This window comes from Oncorhynchus keta, chromosome 15 (assembly GCF_023373465.1).
Source record: "Oncorhynchus keta strain PuntledgeMale-10-30-2019 chromosome 15, Oket_V2, whole genome shotgun sequence".
In the NCBI taxonomy this organism is placed as follows: Eukaryota; Metazoa; Chordata; class Actinopteri; order Salmoniformes; family Salmonidae; genus Oncorhynchus; species Oncorhynchus keta.
In genome coordinates this window covers 20603997-20621496 of record NC_068435.1, presented here as the reverse complement: position 1 = coordinate 20621496, position 17500 = coordinate 20603997, and the positions used below count along the sequence as shown (strand labels likewise).

General features: G+C 44.3%; 1 pseudogene; it reads right to left on the bottom strand.

The window, feature by feature from the left end:
- The window catches only part of LOC118395199 (ephrin type-B receptor 1-like), a 387061-nt pseudogene that overhangs the window by 4392 nt on the left and 365169 nt on the right, over nucleotides 1–17500 (bottom strand).

The following is a 17500-nucleotide window of genomic DNA, read 5'->3' as shown; positions in this document are numbered from 1 at the left end:
TGCTGGCCCAGAGAGGGAAACATCTGCTGGCTTGGCCAGGCCTGGTGAACCAGGCTCCAGAGAGACCCGTCGGACGGATGGGGATATGGAGCTCATTGGTGTGTGTGTTGGGGGTGTTTGTGAGTGTGAGCATGTGTGATAGATCTCATTGTGTGAGATTCAGGGAACGTAGCAAAAAAGAAGGACAGAGGAGGTAACGTGCATGTGTGATATTCTGCCTTTGTGAGAATCTGCTCATTGTCAAGGACACTTCCAGTGGGAATCCTCTTGTCTAGCTGAGTTGTTATGTCTGAGAAGGTTCCATTTATGACACAACATAAACAAATAGAAGGGTCATTTGAATACTCATTCACTGCCTCTGCTTTGGGGTCTTAGCCCAGTTACTGTAAAATCACTTTTGTGACTACTGCTTATGTAAAGAGGGCTTCATGAATTAATTTGATTGATTGGAATTTTGAATTCTATGAATATTTCTATACACCTTAGAACAACATTTAAAAGTTCAACATGACAATAATACTCATCCTGATTAGACATGTCCCAGTAGGGTCTCTCTCCGAATGACATCACCTCCCACATGACATGCCGTAGCTCCACACGTCACTGGCTGAGGTGAACTTCCCTGCTGGCGATGGCCTCTGGGCGATCCACCACAGGGATCTTACCCCCCTGAAGAGGAGAGAGAGAGGGAAGGAATAGAGGGGAAGGAGGGGGAGAGAGAGAGTGAGGGAGGGGGAGCGAGAGAGAGAGAGTGGAGGGAGGAATAGAGGGTGAGGGAGGGAGAAAAGGGGGTGAGGGAGGGGAGAGAGAGAGAGAGGGGGTGAGAGAAGAGGGAGAGGGAGGAGAGGGAGAGAGAACGACATGATTAGTCCAATTAAAACCCTTCGAACCAAAAGACAACTACAATCTCTCTATCCCTCCACTCCCTCCTTCCCTTCATCCCCTATCGATCCAGCAGCAGGGAACGTCTGTTCCTCCTCACACATCGAACCACAGCACATCTCTCCCGGTGCCCATGAGTTTGAATAAAAGGGGTTTGGTCGGGGTTTGAGAGTGCCTGTCGAGCGTGTCTGTTTGTAATTGGCCTACCTGGGCCTGCAGCGAGCCATGCATGGTACTGATTGAAATTGACGGGTGGCTTGTTTAAGATTTCCTCTACACACACACCTGTTTGTAGGCCCTTGGCGGTTTCCATTGTATCCGGCCAGGCCAGCTTAATAATGCCAATTAGTTCAACCTGTGCATGTGTAGATAAGCCGGGCTTGAAAGGAGAGACGGAGATGAGACAAGGCCCACCCCTGCTCTCCTGGCTTTCTCCCTCAGTCCCACCGGGACTTTGACCAGGAGATGTATTGTGTGTGTATGTGTGTACACATGCGTGTGTGTGCGTGCATGGATGTGCAAGATTGTGTGTGTGTGTGTGTGTGAAAGTCAAAGGACTCAGACTGAACTCATTAAGGTCCAGCTCAGAGAATTTGACCTCTGTGAGCTCCTAACCCTGAACATGATGTTAACCTCTGACCTCAGTGGAGGCAGAGCGGGAGGCAGGAGGGGGGTGTGTGAGTGGAAGAGTGGTTTTGTAATTCGTTGAGAAAAAGAAGACTGATGGATATCTATCTAAGCTCTGATGACCGTTTTTCTCAGATCCCAGGGTTCTTCTTCCAGTAACTAATGCCTCTCATCTGATTCCAGGCACCAGAAGGCTCTATCTTTTACCTCCGTTCTGTCAAAAGGCTATAGAAAACACATGAATACAAGATCAACTGCACCAATGAAAAGAAACCCAGCTCCCTCCATCTAATCTCTAACTTTGCTAGACCCATGCTTCAAAGAGACTATTTCGACTTGGACACACGCCAGTTGAAAAGAACAGTAAGAAATATAAATACACTGTCTCTTCCAAGTTCCTCTATCTGACCTCTAACCTCAACGCCTTGTATTATCAATCACATGTCAATCAAATGTATTTATACAGCCCTTTATAGATAAGCATCTGTCACAAAGTGCTTCAAAGTAACCTACAACAACTCAGAAGAGCAAGCAATGCAGAAGCACGATGGCAAGGAAGACCTTCTTACCCCCCCCCCCCCCCACGTCGCCTTGCACCGCTCCTCGCAGACAGGCTAAGCTAATAACATTTTCACGGCTGCCGCGTTCGTGAGGCAACTATGCAGATCGTCAGTAATTACCTCTGTGGGCGGACTAGTTGCTAGCGCTCCAGCCCTGCCAAAACAACACTTTAATAACACAAAGTGCTGCTGAACAGAACAGACCGGGCAGGAAAACAGACAGAGGAAGAAGACAAATATATAATAAAAAGCAGCTTTAGATTTTTATTTATTAACTTAGGAGGAGAAAATACTATGAATACCCCAGGGAGGGAGAGAGAAAGAGAGGGAAAGTGAGAGAGATTGAGAGAAAGAGAGAAAGAGAGAGCATGCGTGTGTCTGAGACAGCCAATCCCATTTCACTCACAAGGCAGGCAGTACAAGCCAGTGAGAAAGGAACATGCTGTTCTATGTGGTGGCCTGGAGTCTTAGAGAGCACCCACAGAGACATGCCTTCATGTAAAACAACCGCTCTAAGCTGAACCACATATCAACCTCCAGCCAAGCTCCATCAATCTCTTCAGCTAGCTGCTCATTCCATGAAGAATATTCAGATCTTAATGTCAACATGACAGCATCATTGCTCTCTCACGAGAAGTCTTTGGAAACTAGATTATATATACACAACGTGACTTTAGACCACAAAACAACAGTTTTATACTTGATTATTGCGGACCGGCCATACTGAGACATGGAGCACTGATTCTCACTTCAAACAGTTCCTCCAGATCAACTTCCAACAGCAGCAGTGGGTCACCACGCTGATGTCAGCAAGATGATCTGACACAAAGGGAGTCCTACTGACTAGCTGTGACTAGTTGTAACTGGTTGTGAGCGGTTGTGACAGATAAAGTGACAGGTGTAGTGACACATCTGGGGTAGACCTGAAAGAGTGGTCAGAGTGCTGTCAGGGTTAAGGAGGATCATGGGACATGGCGGTGTGTGACAGACAGGAACATGTGTTCAGGTGCGTGTTGAGGAGCGCCCTGGGAAACATGAGAAAATAAAAGGAACTGGATGCCTGATCAAAACGGTGCTGTGATACATCCCCTAGGAACATGAGCGGCAGTGCAGCCGTTTCCTTTTCCTTCCCCATGAGTTCACCTCCAAAACCTGCAAAAAGGACCTGGATGTGCGTATGTTCTTCAGCTTTTACACGTGGGACACCTGCAATTGCTAACGTGTACTATGAGAGATGCAGTATGCACCCAGCAATTCAATGGAGCAGGTCACTAGCAATCTATAGACTGAAGGGGAATCTAGTGTCCAATGGCAGTTTGTAACAGCTACACAAACTGGAGCAATGCCCTGCCTTGGTGTCGTAGTGATGTAGATGAAATCCCCTGAACGATCTTCTCCTACTATGAGAGTCCTCAAGCCTTGAACACTGTGTTTTTGTTTTTCCTTGCTGATGCATGCACTCACCCACCACATCTCTCCAAGAGACATCAAACAGTGCCATCATGTTGTTGCTAAAGCAGCAGCTGTCCCCTAAATGGAGTAATGGTGGAATAAACATTAGTGAACTCCCATTAATGCCCATGACACAGTACCATTTCCTAATCCATTCTAAACAATGCACACTCAAGAGGTCCCGAGCACATTTACTTAGGCTGGGCAAAGTGCTCCATCAACTGACGTTAATATCCCTAAAGCAACGATCGCTGGCAGTCTGTCCAAACATAATGCGCACGCACGCAGGCAGGCAGAATGCACCCCAGGGACTGTCTGGGAGAGGCAGGCCCTTCTACCGTTCCACTGTCTACAGGGCAATGGAGAATAGGTTCCACTTCAAACTTCAAAGCAACTTACATTTGACTCCTGGAACTATTTCAGGCATCATTTCACCAAGTTCCCACATATTCTATGGCTATTTAATTCAATTAAATAGTCTAGTCTAGGAGTCAAATGAGGTCTATGCTCCTCTATAGGACAAAGTTATTTTAACACACTTCTCAGGTGGTCTCAAAGTGGTATGAAATCTGACCTTTAATAAACATTGTCTGTGTAGTCTTTGCAGTTAATATATACCTTCACATGCGTCAACTTGATGGCACCACCTCTGGAAATGCCCTCTCCTTGAGTAACTCCTCTGTGGCCCCTAATGACTCAGAGCCACTATGGGCCCCTCAAATTTAACCCAGCATGGATCCTATGTTTTTATCATGCATTTGCACATCTTTGTCAGGCTTTTCCAGTGGTTTAATCATTGAGAAGGCCTTGGATTCTGTCCCCTGAGATGACTCTGAGGAGGTTGAACATAGGGCAATTACAGCTTACATACAGCACACAGAGACTCATCACATAAGAGATCTGGGGACCTGGGATGTTTAAGAACGAACTGATGTGTCTCTTCTTGTGTCATTTAACAGTGTCACAGTGTTTTTTCTGTTCTCAGAAACTAGCATGCTGTGACCAGCTTCTCTCTCTCTCTCTGTCTTTTTATCTCTCACTCTCTCTCTCTGCTCTCTATAAATAATACTTATCTTTCTATAAGTTTTCTCCTTATCTGTAACAATAATAACTATGTGTCTCTCTGTGCTCTCTCGGTGCTTTCTCTCTTCGGGGGTTACATTAGGAGAAAGACTATGGGGAAAGAGATCATGACATCTGACTTAATTTGTGGTAACTCGCTAGAAACATTAACTGACAGACTGGCAAAAGCATACATATTGTCTACTGTCAGTCTATGAACTGGGTGATATGAGCAAATCTTTGTCCCATATAAAACCTGGTTTGCCCATTCAGAAGTGTGCCGTGCAGTGGAATACCATGCCTGAATCATGCTCATTACATGTGCACATCAATGCCACCTCAGTCCAGATATCAATGGCCCGATCTGGCACACGCGTGACAAAGGGTATAGGTCAAACATGAAGACACTTGGAGAAGAAGCCATGTTCCCCGCTTTGATAATGGAGTCTGGATGGATACGTTTGTCAAGCACTTCCTGGTACAGTTTTCATTATTTTCTACAGCAATGTAAATACAAATAGCCTACAATCAAGAGAAGCAAAGAAGAGCCCTTGGGTCATGTTCATAAGGGACTAAACAGAAGAAAACAGACTGAAAAAGTAACTATTGTGCCTGTCCAATAAAATAACGCTTGTTTTTTGTTTTCTGTTGTAAAACGTTTGAAAAGTTTCCCATTACGTGCTGTAATGAACACAACCCTCATAACAAATCAAATAGAATTGAACACAACCCTGTTAGGGACATGAATGCTGCATAAGCTCAGGGTCTATATTGGTCCCTATAAAAGCACTCTTGAGAGCAAGGACATCCTGGCCCTTTAGACCAAATGGCAACTTTCCTTTAAGTTTTTCACTTCTTTACCCTTAAGTCCCCTGTAACTTTGACCACATCAATATTTCACACAAGTGACAAACTTACAAGAGGCTTTGGGCCATATGCCAAGGAAAAGGAGGGGAAAGAGGAAAGGATGCAAATGGAAGACAATCAAACAGCAAAGGGTTTGATAGCGCCAGACGGTTAGTGTGGTGAAGCCATAGACATTAAAACCAGAAGAGAGTAGCACTGACGTCATCCACATATTGGCACCAAAGTATCACTAAGGATCATGGTGAAAGTGGCCGTAACTAGCAAAAGATCATGGTTGATGTAGTCGTTTTCATCCTGCCTGAACCACGGTGCGTTGTTTAAGGCACTCCCGAGTGCAGATAGGGTGTTCACACCAGTCCAAGCCAATTGAACTAAGTGGGTAAACGCAGCAGAGTTCGGTAAAACTGCACCAAACCATTTTGGTGTGAAAGCCCCCTAAGTGTCCATTCAACTATATTCACCCCAACTCTACTCTCTTTCAAACTGTGTCTACCCTGTAGGCTGAGGGTTATTCGACTGTCCCCGTAGTACAACCCTTTAGGGGTTAATGTAGAGCCCTCTGTGTAAAGGGTTCTACATGGACCCTAAATGGTTTCTACATGGAACCAAAAGGGTTCTACCTGGAACCATAACGGGTTCTTCAAAGGGTTCTCCTATGGTGGCTAAGAGTGTAGCCCAAAAATACAAATTGGCCACAGGAGAATCTCTGGTATTTTAACAGAATTCTTAAGCTATTTTTGCGCATTTTGATCTTGACTAGGGTGGCAAAATTGCTGGGACCGGAGCTGCAAAGTGTGCTGTGTCACACACCTAAAATAGCATTGAGGGACTGTGGTTGGGTTTGGGAGCAGTTCTTGCGGGAGTGGGTGGGAGTCGGACACGAAGTCGGCAGGAGCGGACGGGCCTGGTATGAAACGCAGCGAGAGTGGGAGGGAACGGGATGAAGAAAACAGTCCCACGCAGAACTCTCCATGGACTCACACTTACACGCATTAACATAACCATACACACACCAACAACCCTCAGTCTCAACATACATCGTGTGACACGGGAGGCATCTGCCCAACATACAACCACATACAACCACTCTTGAATCACAAATGCCAGCTCTCTCTACTCCTCAGGGCATTGGCTTTCAATACAATGTGTGATTGCATTGCACTTTCCAGTCACCAATCTTTTTCACACACACAACCTCTCACCGTTAGCCACTAAAAGCCTTTCACATCTTTAACCACTAACACTGCACGGTGTGGAGAGCATTCAGCCACTTTACACACACACAGCAAATACTGTGTGACACACCACTCATCATGTCGACACTGCCTGTCCTTCCTTGAGCCTTTGGGTCACTCAGGGAAAAGACTAGATAGATACAGTTGAAGTCGGAACTTTACATACACTTTAGCCAACTACATTTAAGCTCAGTTTTTCACAATTCCTGACATTTAATCCTCGTACAAATTCCCTGTATTAGGTCAGTTAGGATCACCACTTTATTTTCAGAATGTGAAATGTCAGAATAATAGTTGAAAGAATTATTTATTTCAGCTTTTATCCAATACCTTGACTTTGTTGTCCTTAAGACATTTTGCCAGAACTTTGGAAATATGCTTGGTGTCATGGAAGATCTATTTGTGACCAAGTTTTAACTTCCTGACTGATGTCTTGAGATGTTGCTTCAATATATCCACAGAATTTTCCTACCTCATGATGCCATCTATCTTGTGAAGTGCACCAGTCCCTCCTGCAGCAAAGCATCCCCACAACATGATGCTGCCACCCCCGTGCTTCACGGTTGGGATGGTGGTCTTCAGCTTGTAAGTCTCCCCTATTTCCCGCAAACATGGTCACTATGGCCAAACAGTTCTATTTTTGTTTCATCAGACCAGAGGACATTTCTCCAAAAAGTATGATCTTTGTCCCCATGTGCAGTTGCAAACCATAGTCTGGCATTTTATGGCGGTTTTGGAGCAGTGGCTTCTTCCTTGCTGAGTGGCCTTCAGGTTATGTCGATATAGGACTCGTTTTACTGTGGATACAGATACTTTTGTACCTGTTTCCTCCAGCATCTTCACAAGGTCCTTTGCTGTTGTTCTGGGATTGATTTGCACTTTTATGCACCAAGGTACGTTCATCTCTAGGAGACAGAACGCATCTCCTTCCTGAGCAGTATGACGGCTGCGTGGTCTCATGGTGTTTATACTTGTATACTATTGTTTGTACAGATGAACATAGTACTTTCAGGCGTTTGGAAATTGCTCCCAAGGATGAACCAGACTTGTCGAGGTCTACAATTGTTTTTCCTGAGGTCTTGGATGATTTATTTTGATTTTCCCATGATGTCAAGCAAAGAGGCACTGAGTTTGAAGGTAGGCCTTGAAATACATCCACAGGTACACCTCCAATTGACTCAAATTACATAAATTAGCCTATCAGAAGCTTCTAAAGCCATGACATCATTTTCTGGAATTTTCCAAGCTGTTTGACGTCAGCTTTAACTTAGTGTATGTAAACTTCCGACTTCAACTGTAGATAGATAGATAAATCATGAATCTACAAAACTATAAATAAATGCTAATAATGTAACAATAGGAAATAAAAATTAGAAGAAAGAAAGATGAGTAAACTTACAGTACTTGCTAGCAGAAATGTATTATTTGCCGAACTTGCTGAATGACACATACATTTCAGGCTTCAAACATAAAGATATAAAACTGTATTTTGTGAAGAATCAACAACAAGTGGGACACAATCATGAAGTGGAACTGACATTTTATTGGATATTTCAAACTTTTTTTAACAAATCAAAAACGAGAAAAAAGTGGAGCGTGCAAAATGATTCAGCCCCCTTAAGTTAATACTTTGTAGCGCCACCTTTTGTTGCGATTAGAGCTGTAAGTCGCTTTGAGGTATGTCTCTATCAGTTTTGCACATCAGAGACTGACATTTTATTCCTCACTTGCAAAACAGCTCGAGCTCAGTGAGTTGGATGGAAGCATTTGTGAACAGCAGTTTTCAGTTCTTTCCACAGATTCTCATTGATTCCAGGTCTGGACTTGGCCATTCTTACACCTGGATATCTTCCCTGTCCCTACTGAAGAAAAGCAGGCCCAAACCATGATGCCACCACCATGTTTGACAGTGGGGATAGTGTGTTCAGGGTGATGAGCTGTGTTGCTTTTCGCCAAACATAACGTTTTGCATTATTGCCAAAAGTTCAAGTTTGGTTTCATCTGACCAGAGCACCTTCTTCCACATGTTTGGTGTGTCTCCCAGGTGGCTTGTGGCAAACTTTAAACAACACTTTTTATGGATATCTTTAAGAAATGGCTTTCTTCTTGCCACTCTTCCATAAAGGCCAGATTTGTGCAATATACGACTGATTGTTGTCCTATGGACAGAGTCACCTCAGCTGTAGATCTCTGCAGTTCATCCGTCGATCATGGGCCTCTTGGCTGCATCTCTGATCAGTCTTCTCCTTGTATGAGCTGAAAGTTTAGAGGACGGCCAGGTCCTGGTAGAGTTACAGTGGTCTGATACTCCTTCCATTTCAATATTATCGCTTGCACAGTGCTCCTTGGGATGTTTAAAGCTTGGGAAATCTTTTGTATCCAAATCCGGCTTCGCTTCTTCACAACAGTATCTCGGACCTGCCTGGTGTGTTCCTTGTTCTTCCATGATCTCTCTGCTTTTAACGATCCTCTGAGACTATCACAGTGCAGGTGCATTTATACGGAGACTTGATTACACACAAGTGGATTGTATTTATCATCATTATCGTCATTTAGGTCAACATTGGATCATTCAGAGATCCTCACTGAACTTCTGGAGAGAGTTTGCTGCACTGAAAGTAAAGGGGCTGAATAATTTTCCACGCCCAATTTTTTCAGTTTTTGATTTGTTAATAAAGTTTGAAATATCAATAAATGTCGTTCCACTTCATGATTGTGTCCCACTTGTTGTTGATTCTTCACAAAAAAATACAGTTTTATATCTTTATGTTTGAAGCCTGAAATGTGGCAAAAGGTCGCAAAGTTCAAGGGGGCCGAATACTTTCGCAAGGCACTGTATGTCCATAGTGTGAGCTCCAACCCCAGGTTTAACACTTTGCAATTAACAGCATCCTCCAGCAACTTCCCAACGCACCTCTCCCTGGAGGCCAGTAATTGGTCACCCAAAATAGGAGGAAGACGTCGCACAGTAAGGACAGGAAAAATGAGGTGATTCATTTTGCAGGGGAGGTAGTTGACAAATGGAATTGTTGGATTGATAGTGAATAACATTTTTGTATTCCTCAGCCTTGCTCGCCCTTCACTGGCCTCACTCTGGCAGTTACCTTCAAAGGTGTTCCCTGCCTCATGTAACCGGCGGAGGGAGGTCAAGCGATTGAAAGGAGCTGCCGTGGCATTGTGGAGGCTTGGCAGCATGCATAGCTTAATTAGAGGAATGCATGAGAGACCCAAGGACCGATACTGTAACATCTCACAACTTCTCCCCTGTGGATAGAGAACATTCCCGAACGTTCCCCCAGGACAGTCAGGACCAAGCTAGTGCTCAGACACAGTAAGGTCAAGAGGAATGCTTGAAGAGACTGTTGTGTGAATCTGGTTTGCTTATGGGTGGAGTGCAAATAGCTGTTTATGTCTATGTGTTATGTGTCAGGCCTCTAATGTCATAGAGGTCCTATCTCAATGGGAATACCTGGGTTGGGTAAGGGTTAAGCACACAAACAGTTGCTGTGAAATCAATGTGGTATTTCACATTATCTTTTTTTGAAAGGAGTACATAATAAAGCCAAAATCTATCTATATTTTGAATCCCTTTACAGTATGAAACCCTTGAGATGCATCATCTAATATTCAAGAAGTCTTGTACATGAAACAGGCAAACATCAAAAACATAATCTATAGTCCAATTCTAACCTTTAACCCCTTCTGAACCTCTGTAGCATCAACAAGATTAACAGCCGACAGAAGGTGATCTTGTATTTATTTATTCGTTGTTCAGGAAAAACACCTTTAGCAGGGCTTAACCACAGTGGTCACAGAGACCCAGGTCGGTCTGCCTTCCTAGTGGCCAATTCACTTCCCAAACCCACCAACAGGAGGTCACGTCCCCTCTACAAAACCTGTCACACTTCCCGTTCACACCTGAGACTCAGACACATTCAAGCACGCACAAGCACAGTCACACACACACACACACACACACACACACTGTAACGGTTTTGACTTGAGGTTATTATTTATAGGGGTGCCAGGTAGGTTGTGCCTACCAGAGAAAACATTGGTTTCTCCTTTTAGTTTGGGTGGGAATGAGTCCCATCTGGTCCGTCAAGTCTACACCAATACAAAGGACGTATGTAAAAGTCAGGATGGAAATAAACTTTTCATAAACCCTTAAAACATTGAAAAGAACTTCAAAAACAACTATATTCTGTTGCGTGGGTTGTATTAGCAACAACAATGATTACACACACACATATAATAATATCACAATGAGTTCTGGTTCCTCCAGAAATGTCCTGTACCTCGGGCCTAAAAGAGTCCAGCCCGGTAAAGGAGTTCAGTGAACTCAAGTGACTTTTGTCACGCGATGTTTGTCCGTTCATTCAGTGTAGCGTAAACCCAGTACTAAACATACAATCAATATAACAATTACTTTACCACAGAACTTTAAAGCGGATCAACTCTTAATTAAGTCCTCAACTACAACTAACTACATAAATCACAGTATACATCACATCCAAACAAATGAAATACCGTATACAAAAAGGTGGTAGTCAGTCGGTCAGTCAGACAATCCAATCCGCCAATAGATCTCCAGCGGAGAAAGGCCACGAAGAACGGAGAGGTGTAGTCCAGGGATGCAAAGAGTGGATCCGATCCTGGGTAAACTCTCTTAAGCTACAAAACACACGTTTAACGGCAACAAAACAAACGGAATCGAGAAGCTTCGGAACTGAGGGTTGAACACATCCTCATGCACGTCTCCATCACAACCCCCCTTTCGTGCAGCTGATGCTGGCTATTTAATTGGGAATTAAAGGGAAAGCGCCCTATTGGAAGGAGCTGCACTGAGACGGTTCAGAAAAATTCAGGGCCGTCACAACACACACACACACACACACACACACACACACACACACACACACACACACACACACACACACACACACACACACGCACAGTTGAGTTCTAATATAGTCATCTTCTGATGATGGAGCATCTGCTCTCTAAATAAAGGTAGACGTGGGTTTGTATTGTTGTTGTCTTGTCCTTGATTTCTCAAAGATCATCTCCAATGTTTGGATAGATAAGAACTAAATTTAGTCTCCTATATTTGTACTATCATGGTAGCTGATGTTTAGATGCCTTACCACCTTTATTTTTAGAACATCTTAGAGTTTTTAGTTGTAAATGACTCATACACATTGGAAATATATTTTATTTCCTCATGCACAGTGTGTACATATAAATTATTTGACAAAAGTTGCCCTCAGGCAGTTTCGTCAAAGCAGCGAGCCGTTTCACGGTATCCTTTAAAACAACTGACCTCACGAAAGAACAGACTCTGGTGTACTGCACCAGGCCGACTCACTGTATTCCCTCCAACTGTCAGGAGCAACCGAATAATAAACCATTACAAATAACTCATTAGCAGTCGTTTCAAATGAAAGTTAATGCAGGTCACACACACTCACACAGCAAGCCCTCATAACCTTGAACTGCATGCAGATACGAGTGTGAGTGTGTTGTGGATGACATCCAAAACAGAGCGGGGAGGAGATGGAGTCAGATACACCAGCCATAGTGTCTAATAATTATAAATATGTTCCTCTGTGGTGTTAATTAGGGGCCAAAACCCTTCCATGATGCCCCAGGAATAATGCATGATGAACGGGGGAAGGGGGCAGGGCGACCAGGGCCAGTTCCTGAGGAGTGAGGAGGGACGGTGCGCTAGCTGTCAGTTTGAGGGGCTGAGATGCTCTTTGGTTTCCCTGCATCCCACGCATCCCAATGACAGAGGGGAGAGAGGAGTTCTTCCCCAGAGTCTCTGCATTAATGAAGATGTGACAGTCATAGTCCGTGACCAGTAGAAAGAGGGAGGAGAAGGAAGAGCGAAGGCTTGTGGAATGTAAAAGAGAATAGATAGAGGTAAGAAAGCGAGTGACTGAGAAAGAGAAAAGTGAGTGGCGAGGAAGACTGAAAGGAAATGCATGAGAGATGGCCAGACAGAAGTGCTATAGTTCTTCTGATGTACCAGTTACCTCTACTTTATTCAAGAAGTCCTAGACACACACAACTACACTCACAACAAAAGGGCCATGACTAAGTGTGTCTAAAAACATACCAATGAATCACCTTCTTCCTCTATCATAATACGCCGAATGCCGGTATGTTGTTTGTTGACAACAATTGGAGGAGACACATCACAGTGGAGACACACTTCATAAACATCAATCCCAGAACCCTCCCTGTTCTATGTCGCTGGTCTTCAGACAGACAATCTTGTTGCTATGAACCAACCTATCCATTTAAAAACATAAATGTGAGAAAAACGTTTTTGGGGGGTTCAGAGAGTAGGACTCACCAGAGAGCTGGTGTAGGAGGGGTCAGAGGTATCGTCCTGAAGGTAGCGCGAAAGTCCAAAGTCGGACACCTTGCAGACCAGGTTGCTGTTGACCAGGATGTTGCGGGCAGCCAGGTCTCTATGGACATAGTTCATCTCAGAGAGGTACTTCATGCCCGCCGAGATGCCCCTCATCATGCCCACCAGCTGGATTACAGTGAACTGACCGTCGTTTTGCTGCAGGAGACATGGGGAGAGGTAGAGGGGGATTATTAGCACCATGAAATTAAACTTGTCATCTACAGGCCTTTCAGTTGAGATGTCGACAGTAAACAAGCCATACTTCAATGAATTCTACACTATTTCAAAGTATTAGGCATGAAGATGTTCAGACCGGACACGGTTCTATTTGATTGCATGTTTCTACTTGATTGAAATGCAATTGATTTAAAAACCGCAACAACATGACACTAACACAAGCACATCTTGCATGCTATGCTACAGATGTTGTGTGAGGTGCCGTCACACCTACAGTACATACAATATTCCATACACACAGGGTGTGACAAACAGCCTAACCTGCTGCCTATCTATCTCTATGCGACTCACTTCTCCAACACAGCAAACTAGTTGTTTCTGAGTCTGTGATGGAATCGTCAAGCCTTTACACTTAAAGTGATTTGATCTTTAGATTTTTACTTTCACGCTGCACTCTTAGAAAAAAAGGTGCTATCTAGAACCTTAAAGGGTTCTTCGGCTGTCCCCATAGGATAACCCTTTGAATAACCCTTTTTGGTTCCAGGATGGAACCCTTTTGGGTCCAATTTAGAACCCTTTCCTCAAAGGCTTCTACATGGAAGACAAAAGGGTTCTACCTGGAACCAAAAAGGGTTCTACCTGGAAGCAAAAATGGTTATCCTATGGGGACAGCTGAAGAACACTTTTGGAACCCTTTTTTTCTAAGAGTGTATCACACTATCGACACAGTCCAAGACAGCCCTTGTATTGCATATCATTTCCTATTTTACATCAAAAGGAGGGGGATGGAATTAATTTTGATTCCCAAATTGGATTACTCATACACGATCCTATCAAAACAAGTGGTTAGAGGATGTTTCTAGTGAAAATTGCACATCGTACATCACTGTTGGTAACACTCACACATGGGGGAGCTCTCTCTCTCCCCCCAACCCCTTCCTAGTTCCTCCCTGTGTCTCCAATGCTCAGAGGAGCTTTGACACACACTAACAAATAAGAGGGTAGGGTAAGATCGATGGGAACATAAGACGGATGTGGCGGCTAGCAAAGCCAACTTCAAAGGGTCCCTTTAAACCCGCATTAGAACAAAGTAGAGTAGAAAACCAATCCATGATATGGAGGGAGGGAGGGAAGGACGGAAGAAGGGAAGGAGAGAAAAAATAAGGGTTGAATATTGATTAAGCTGTACACTCGCTCGTTCCGTCCAAACTACAAAAGAGCGAGGGGATAGTCCATTAAGAGCTTGGGGCATGAGTGGAGAAATTAAACGAGGAGGACATAAGTTGGCTATTTCAGGAAGTCTTTGATGAGGGGAGGGTGGAATTGGGTTCAGTACATTTTCAAATTTACAATGACTGAGCTCTGTAAGCCTAAGCCCTGTTGCGGGCTGACAAATGTACATTACATTGCCCATATATCATCAGCTGTAACTCATATTGGTTGTATCAAGCCACAAACATGCAATGAACCTGTGCAGTCTTAGTGCAACATACACTGAGTATGCCAAAAGTTAGGAACACCTTCCTAATATTGAGTTGCAAACTCCCCCTACACACACACACACACGGATGCTGGCCCATGTTGACACCAATGGGAAAGGAAAGCGGGATACCGAGTCAGTTGTACAACTGAATGCATTCAACTGAAATGTGTCTTACGCATTTAACCCAACACCTCTGAGGTGCGGGGGGCTGCCTTAATCGACATCCACGTCTTCGGCGCCCAGGGAATAGCGGGGTTAACTGCCTTGCTCAAGGGCAGAACATATTTTTACCTTGTCAGCTCTGGGATTCGATCCAGCAACCTTTCGGTTATTGGCCCAACGCTTTAATGCTTCCCACAGTTGTGTCAAGATGGCTGGATGTCCTTTGGGTGGTGGACCATCCTTGATACACACGGGAAGGGAGACTGTTGAGTGTCAAAAACCCAGCATAGTTGGAGTTCATGACACAAACCAGTGCGCCTTGCATCTACTACCAAACCCCGTTTGTTTTGCCCATTCACCCTCTGAATGGCACACATTCAAAATCCATGTCTATATTGTATCAAGGCTTAAAAACCCTTGATTTAATCTGTATCCTCCCATCTACCCTGATTGAAGTGGATTTACCAGGTGACATCAATAAGGGATCATAGCTTTCACCTGGATTCACCTGGTCTGTCTGTCATGGAAAGAGCAGGTGTTCTTAATGTTTTGTAAACTCAGTGTATATCATCATACTGTATAATACATATTATGTGAACAGAAAAAACATGTAAATAAACTATTACCACAGTCCCATTTACTATAAGAAACTATAAAAAAGAGGTGGTAAGCAGTGTTTATAAATTATTAATAAGGCACAGTGGAGTGAACACCACCCATATTCCTGGGTCTATACTCATTAAGTGTTTTAGATTGGGAGTGCTGATCTAGGAGCAGTTTAGCCTTTTAAATCATGTTGAATAAGATTTCATGGGACAGGGGGACCAGCTGATCGTGGAGCAGCTCACATAATCTAAGGCACTTGATACACACACGTTCTATAACTCACCCTCAGGAAGGAATCGAGGGCCCCGTTCTCCATAAACTCTGTGACGATCATGACTGGCCGACTCTTGGTGACCACGCCCTCCAGTCTGATGATGTTGGGGTGGTCGAACTGTCCCATGATTGACGCCTCGGACAGGAAGTCCCGCCTCTGCTTCTCCACGTATCCTGCCTTCAGGGTCTTGATGGCTACGTAGATCTCCCTCTTGCCTGGCAGCTTCAGACGCCCCTTGTACACCTCACCAAACTCACCTGGGGGAAGGAGAGGTGTGGTGTGTGGTTATAGGGCTGGATCAACTGTCTAGAGAGATCAAGTCCATATTAGACCTTGAGATGTCGGTAAATATAAATCAATTTGTTCGCGCTAGTGCAATACTTCGAATCTGGCTCGAGAGGGACCAGGGACCCTATTTGACCAGGGACCCTATACAACATGTATGTTGGACCAGAGTTAACAAGCAGAAGATAGTTAGACCTTTGTGTTTTCAATAATCAAAAGTAATTGTCTCATTTGAGATCAACAGTGGGGCTATCTTGTTGAACAGCAGCTCAGAATCTGGAGAGGGCATTCATGAATGGAAACAGAATCTGGAGAGGGCATTCATGAATGGAAACTACAAGAATAACAACACAACAAATTCACAGTAAATATCTACTATTTCCATTCCTTGATTACTCATCATCCTCTCGGCATCCTGCGGAGATCCCACACCACCGAATAAACAAAAAACGGAAATCTGTAATTAGCAAACCCCCATTCCTCTATCCTTTACTTCATCCCACTCCTCCATCTCCTCCCCTATCCTTTCTCGTTTCCTCTCGCCTATCATGCAGTGTGTCTCAGCCAGACCACCAGAGGCTACTCCAGTCCTTGTCTCATCAGCCTGCTGTTATTTAACTCTTTGTATGAATCAACACCAATGCGCATGTCCCCATACAGTCAAGAAGGTCTGGCATTGCCCATCGAGGGAGGGCATGTCCCCAGAGAGAGAGAGGAAGAGAGTTAGGAAGGGAGAGAGGGAGGGAGTTAGGAAGGGAGAGAGGGAGGGAGGGAGGTGGGAGAGAGAGAACGAAATAGAGATAGGGAGACAGACAAAGCAAAAAAGAGAGAGAGCTTGGTACAGGGACTGGGATGCTATAGGCTAAAGATATTTCTATAACCCACCAACCTGCCCACGCACAAAGAAACACACATCCATCCACATTTACCTGCGCCAATGACTTCTTCGATCTTGACGGTGGAGACGTCGATCTCCTTGGCGAACTCCCGGACGGCCTCGTTAGGGTCCTCATAAGTGAAGGGGTCGATGTAGATCTTCATCCCCGGAGAGCCTGAGAAGTGGGTCGGGCAGCCCATTGGGGAGGGGCAGTTAGACATGTCGGCTCTCAGGGAGAGCTCTAGAACCAATCAGAGTGGATATGAACAATCAGTGAGAGTACAGAATCTTTTGTGTTTTTGGTGGTGAAATGGGCTGTGGGTGGACATTGAATTAATATGTCCATGCAGTATGTATGTAACAGCATAGTGCAATGAAAAAGGTAGCTGTGCTGTAATACAACCTCTCATAAGGTATCTATGCATTAGAATGATGCTTCCATCGGGGTTAGAAGCGGTTCAGGGAACAGAACTAACATACAGAAAATATTTTTTCAATGAAAGTGATCCATACTATTCCGGAACAGAACC